Source organism: Hyperoodon ampullatus, assembly GCF_949752795.1.
Source record: "Hyperoodon ampullatus genome assembly, chromosome: 6".
NCBI lineage: Eukaryota > Metazoa > Chordata > Mammalia > Artiodactyla > Ziphiidae > Hyperoodon > Hyperoodon ampullatus.
The window spans coordinates 45,474,427-45,480,927 of NC_136919.1; positions in this window are offsets into that span (position 1 = coordinate 45,474,427).

Consider the following 6,501-nt stretch of genomic DNA (forward strand, 5'->3'; position numbering starts at 1 on the left):
TGCTTGGTCAGGCTGGGGGGCCCTGGAGACACTGGGGGGGTGGGCAGAGGAGGAATTTCAACATGAAATGTTTTGTTCATTAACAGAGAACATAGGGGGAAATTCCCTTTCTGCCTGGGCCTGGGCAGCCCAGGCAGATACTCAAAAGCTACTGTGAAAAATTGAGTCTGGGCTGCAGAGTGGGGTGAGGGTTATGCTGGGGTGGGGGTGGGGGGTGTCACAGACAGTCTCTCCCCTTCTCTTAGACTCCTGACTTTCAGGAGCTTCCGGAGCCTTAATCCTTCCTCCTTTCAGGGATTTCATTCCCAATGTCTCAGGTTGCCCTCAAGCTTCCTTCTTAGCAAAACAGGAGGAACTGGGGTTAGACTGGAGTTAGAACTGCCAACTAAGGAGGAAGGAAGGATATCAAAGAGAGGGAGGGGGGCCTTGGACCTATCCAGATAATTTAGAATTCTGATGGAATATGTTGGGATCGGTAGGCAACAAATCTGAGGGGGGCCTGGAGCAGGAGTGGAAGCATCTCTATCTCTCAGTGGCTTTAGAGAACCCCAGGGAGGAAGGGGAGATGGCTCCAGAGAACTCCTAGAGTATTCAGCAATTCCAGGCTGAATACTTAGGCACCAACATTATGGCTTCAGCTCTCACCCATTCTCTACCTTTAGGGGATCTTTGCCCTTTTCTGGTGCTAGAGATTGGAGGGTTCAGGGCACACTCAGGTGGCGATACAGATGACAGGATTCCAGAAGGGGGTCTGCAGGGGGTGTCGTAAGTGGGGCCTAGATGCTGTCCCAGGATGTGGGTGAGTCGTCTCTGGGGGTCTGAGCTGGACCCTGAGTGTGCTGGGGGGCGTGCTCTGGGTCCCCCTCCTTGGCTCAGCCTGGGGCTGTGTCGGATCAGGTTTCTCGGCGCCTGGAGCCTCTGTGAGGCCGAGCTGTTCCCGGGCCCCAGCCAAGCAGCCCCGGGCGCTGGCACTGCGTGAGGAAGCAGGAGGGGGGTGAGGGGGAGCGAGGAGGGGGGCTGTGAGGGCGTTTACGTAACCGCCTCCTGGAGCCCGCCCGGACCCGCCAAACCCCAGTGTGGGACTCTGTGTGATTGAGAGCGCCCGGACCCGCCAAACCCCAGTGTGGGACTCTGTGTGATTGAGAGCGTGTGTGACTCTGCGCGTGTGCCTGTGTGACACGTGGTGTGACTGAGTACATGATTGTGTGGGTGACTGTGTCTATATGTGGTATGGTGTATAAGTGCGTGATTCGGGGAGTCCCGCCCTTCTGAGACCTCTAACCCCCAGCCCCAAGCAGGGGTCCCTGACTCCCAGTGTGCCATAGTGAGGTTCAATATACAAGTTTGACTCTTTGAGGCCAGGTGTGTGACTGTACATAATGTGTGTCCGGCATTTTCTTAAAATTTATTTTATTTTTGGCTGCTTTGGGTCTTTGTTGCTGCCCGTGGGCTTTTCTCTAGTTGCGGCGAGCGGGGGCTACTCTTCGTCGCAGTGCACGGGCTTCTCATTGCGGTGGCTTCTCTTGTTGCGGAGCACAGGCTCTAGGTGCACGGGCTTCAGTAGTTGTGGCGCGCTGGCTTAGTTGCTCCGCGGAATGTGGGATCTTCCCGGACCAGGGCTCGAATCTTTGTCGCCTGCGTTCGCAGGTGGATTCTTAACCACTGCACCACCAGGGAAGCCTATGTCTGGCATTTGTAGGTAAGATAGAGGCTCTGTGTGAGTGTTTGTGATGCTGGGTAGCCAGGTATGTGCCTCACGGTGGACCTTTCTGATGGCATAGCAGGTTAGAAATAAACATCATTTCCCCTAGGAGCACTGGAAAATGTAGGTGGGGTGGGGGCTCTCTTTCCTTGAGGACAGCAGGAATGGGGAAGGCTCCTTGCTACCCAAAGGCTTGGGATGGCACAGTTATCTTCTGGGGAAGGGGGATGGGAGGTGGTTCAAGTTAAGGTCACTTGCCAGGGTGGAGCCAAAAGTCTTTCATGGCGGGTATAAAATTCCAGGGAGTTTTACAAAGTCAAGGGGAACCTCCCCCCTCCCCAATTTCCCAAGGCCTTCCAAGATTATCAAATCTGGGATAACCATCATTTGCAGGACACTAGGGTTCTGAACTGGGGGCGTTATTTCCCACTGCCCCTCATAGGAGAGGCAGATGGTGAAGATGGGGTAGGGCTGGGAGAGGGTGTCAGCGAAATGGGGTTTGGCTTAAGGATAGCGGTGCCATGAGACAGAGGGGGGCTGGTGCAGAGCTGGGGATACTGGGGATAGGGGCGCCTAATAAAGCTGGAGAGGAGGCAGGGCCAGTTCTTGCAAGGCTTTGAAGAGCCGCCAACGAGGCTTGGCTTTGCCCCAGGGAAATGGGGTCCAGGAGGGTTCAACACGGAAGCTTAGAAAGCTCAGAAGCTAAAAAAAAAAAAAAAAGAAAGAAAGAAAGAAAGCTCAGAAGCTCATATGTAGATAGAGCATTGGAGCCAGCAGGAGCAGAAACCCACGAGTAATCTGTTGCCCCAGATGAGATGCAAGGAGAATCGCTTTTGGACCAGGCGGTAGCGGCGGGAGGGAGAGGGGGGGCCGCACCCCGGTTGCTCGGTAGGTGGGCGCTGCCTCTCTGTTGGAGCCGCAGCTTGAGAGAGAACGCGCGTCTCGCATCGCCCGCCAGGTGTCGCTGCGGCCCTGGGGAAGCGGGTGCGGCCGCCGGGTACTGAGCCGGGAGAAGCTAGAGATCGACCGACGCCGGGATCCGATCCGACGTGCGCCTCTGGTCCTGGCTAATCCTCGGACACACCGATTTATCCGGCTGCCGGACCCCGGTTGCCCCGCATGGACCCTGCCCCAGCACCCGCGGACTTGGGCACTGCCGTCGGCAGCCCAGGCGTCCCCAGGTGTAGAGGTGACGTTGGTCCGGGGCGGAACTCCCCACTGCTCCTCAACCTGGCAGAATGAGGCTGAGTCCAGGACACGGGGGTATCCGGAGGTCAAGTCACCCCACCCGCAGATCTCGACGCCCATCGGCGCCTCGAGGGGAGGGGCCCCCCCGCCCAAGAACCCAACCTCTCCCAGGCCTAGTTTCGGCGCCGGGGGAGGGGTAATTCCGCCCCCCCCCCACCCCAACACAGATTCTGTCGCACCGTCTCTATTCCTTCCCGGTGCCCACCACCTCGTCCCCGCCCGCGGCCTGGGTACTTGGAAGCTCCGGGCCCGGAGAGACCAGATAAAGGACATCTACTGTGGGTGGGGGTGACCTGGATCTCAGCTGGGCGCCACTATTTCTCTGTGTGTTCCTAAGCCCCAGCCGGCTCTCTCTGAGCCACAGCCCCGACTGACCCCTGCCGGTTGCACTGAGGGGATTCTGCGGCCACGGAAGTGAAAGTGAAAAGCCCGGGCAGTGGCGGGAAGGAGGTTTTTCCTCTGCAATGGGAGTCCCTGAGGCATTTGTTGGGAAAGGGCCCGGGCGCTCTGGGCAGCCTACTAGGGAAGGGTGTGAGGAAGCAGCGAGATATTTCCTTCCCCGCTCCCCGCCCCCAGGCCTTGCGCAGCTCTCGGGAGGGGCTAGGAGCAGGGATTATGGGTCAAAGGTCAGGTGAAAAATCCGTGGGGTGGGAATAGGGGCGGGCCACTCGTTCTCCGCCGCTGGCATTCACCCTTTCTGTTGCGCTCTCCTGTGGCCTCAGAAGGAGTCAGGTTGTCTAACCTTAATCCCCCATGTAATAGCCAGACCGGAGGCGCGGGGGCCAGTGAAGTGAGCACACCCGCCCCTCAGAGGCCCAGGCTGCGAAGGGAAACTCGAGGGGTGAACCTCCAGCGCCCAACTCTGGCACTCGCGCTCCGGCACTGCAGGTCCAGGCATAAAGGGCGCACCCTCCCTACGCCCCGCATCCCATTGGCAGTCACTCCTCAGGCCGTGTGTCCAGGGGTGGGGGGTGGGGTGAAGAAGGAGAGGGTAGTTGTGGCGTGTCACCGGAGACTTGGTGGGAGGCGAGGGCCTAGGTTCCTAGCCTGGTCCATGCTGGGTCATGCGAGCAAATAGCCTCCTTTCTTCAGCGCGAGGGGTGTAAGTGTCTGTGCCTGGGCGGGGTGTGAGGTGGGGTCGTTGTTGGGGGGCGATAGGAAGAGGGGAGGCGCGGAGACCTATGGCCTACCCTGCCCAAAGTGGGGCCCGGGGGCTCTGGCTCGCGCTCTTCTCACGGAGACGCCGGCGGGAGGACCCCGAGAGTTGGCCCGGGGTGTGCCAGGGTGTCGGTGCGAGGCAGTCAGGGCCTGAACGTGCGGGAGTGTGCGCAGCGGAGACCTGGCCAAAGCTGAGTGAGCGAGTGAGTGTGAATGAGCGACCCGGGGGGACTGGGTGCGCGCCCAGCGGCCCTGGGGGATCCAGCGGAGTGGGTGTGGGTGTGTGTGCGTGCGCGTTTTTTGAGACCCGCGGTCGGGGCTGCACATGAAGCGCGGGGACTACAGCAGTCTAGAAGGCGTTCCCGAGAGAGGGCGAATGCAAGGGGGCCAAGCGTGCCAGTGCGGGCGAGTGTGCCCGCGGGGGGGAGGGTGCGTGCCAGCGCGAGGCGAATGGGAGCGGGGGCTCACAGGCCTACGCAGGATGAGTGTGCCCGCGCGAGCGGGCCGCGCGTGCCAGGCGCGGGAGCGTGCCAAGGTGGGGGCACGCGGGGGCCGTGGCCGGGAGGGGGTCGTGGCGCGCGGCCGCGAAGGCGCGGGGAGACCAGGCGGGAGGGGGAGGGGAGCGAGGGCGCGCGCGGCCGAGCGGGCGCCCGCGGTCACATGGGCGAGGGAAGGAGGGAGGGAGCGCGCGAGGGAGGGAGGAGGATGGGGGGGTTAAAGCCGCCGAGCGCCGGGGAGCCGGTGCAGAGCGGGCGGCGGCGGCGGCAGCGGACGCGGCGGCTCCAGCCGGCGCGGCGCGGGGCTCGGCGGCGGGATCTGGCAGCGGTGCTAGCTCCGCGCTCCCTGCCTCGCTCCCTACCGGGAGCGGTCGAAGGTCGAGGCGCGGAGCCCCGGCGGCCCGAGGGCGCGGTGAGTACCCAGCGCGGACCGCGCGCGGCCGGACCCTCAAACCCTCAGGCTGACCTACAGACCCGCGGCCCTCGTGCGCGCGGGAAGAGGGAGGGGACGTGCATGGGCCCGAGACCGGGGGGGGAGGGGGACAGGAAAGTTCACGGGAAACTTTGCCCGTAAACTCGGGGGCGGGGGCGCAGGAGAAGCTGCCCCCCACGTCCGGGCGCGCCGGGGGTTGGGCGTGGTGGGAGGGGGGGTGGACAATCGGCTGGCGGGAGGTGGCAGGGGCCAACTGCCCTAGCCTCCTTGTTCTCCCTCATCGCTCAGCATCGCGCGCAGGGTCTGGGAAAATTCCGGAGCTGGGGGGTCGCGGTGACCCCCGCGCGCCCAGAGGCGGCTTCTTTCTCCAGCAGAAATCTGGACTTCAAAGCGCCCAGGGGTGTGAATGGACGGTTGCGCGTCTGCCGGTGTATGTGTGTCCGTGTGAATCCGCTTGTGTGTGTGTGTGTGTGTGTGTGTGTGTGTGTGTGTCAGCGTGAGCCCGCCTGTGGTTTTCTCGTGAGTCCGCCTGGATGTATCTCCATTTAGTGGGTCTCCTCCAGTATCTCTTTGTAAGTGTTCCTGTGTTGTGTGTCCGTGTGGGTCCGCCTGTGGTGTATCCCCGTCTCTTTGTGAGTCCGCCGGTGTGTGTCTCCCACAGTGCGGCTCTACATGAGCCGGCCTGGGTATCCCTGTTTTGCTCGGAGGAGTGTATCTCCCCGTGCGTGGGGGCTGGGCCGCAGGGAGGTCACCAGACGGACAGCTCTCCTCCTCGCCTCCTCTCCTCTCCTCTCCCGTGCCTCTCCTCTTGCGCTCCCTAGACCCCCTCCCCCCTTCAGTAGCTTCAGGCGGGTAGGACTATTTCACGCCTTGTTGAAAATTCAGGATTTTCTTTCTCTTTCCGTCTAGTCTCTCTCTTTGAGAAGCCTCTGTGTGTGTCTGTGTGTCTGGCAGCTTGTCTGCAACACTGGGTGTGTGTCTGCATGCCGCTGTAGGAGTGTGTCTGCAACACTAGTTGTGTTGCCTGTAATACTTGGTATATTAGTGTCTGTGTCGCTAGGGTATTCGTGTGGCTGTAATCACTGAAGTGGTGGGAGTATGAAATGCTGGGTGTGTTTGTGCATCTGTAACTGCTGTTTGTCCAGGGGGTCTGAAACACTGAGTGCATTTCTGTGTGTCTAACTCTGGGTGTGATGGTGTACCAATGCATGTATGGGGGTGGTGGGACTTGAACAATTGGATATTCCTACGGCTGTAGGGCTAGCCGGGGCTTGGCGGGTGGAGGGGGCTGTGTCTCAATAAACTGCGCATCCCTGCTCCACTGCCAAAACCCACACAAATCTTCTGGACTGGTTCTTAGGGCTCCTGGTCAGGATCGGTGACATGCAGCCAAGGTTCACACTCCATCACAGTTAATACTCCAACTGGGACCCTGAGCCTTATGTGCAAAGTAGGAATTTAAA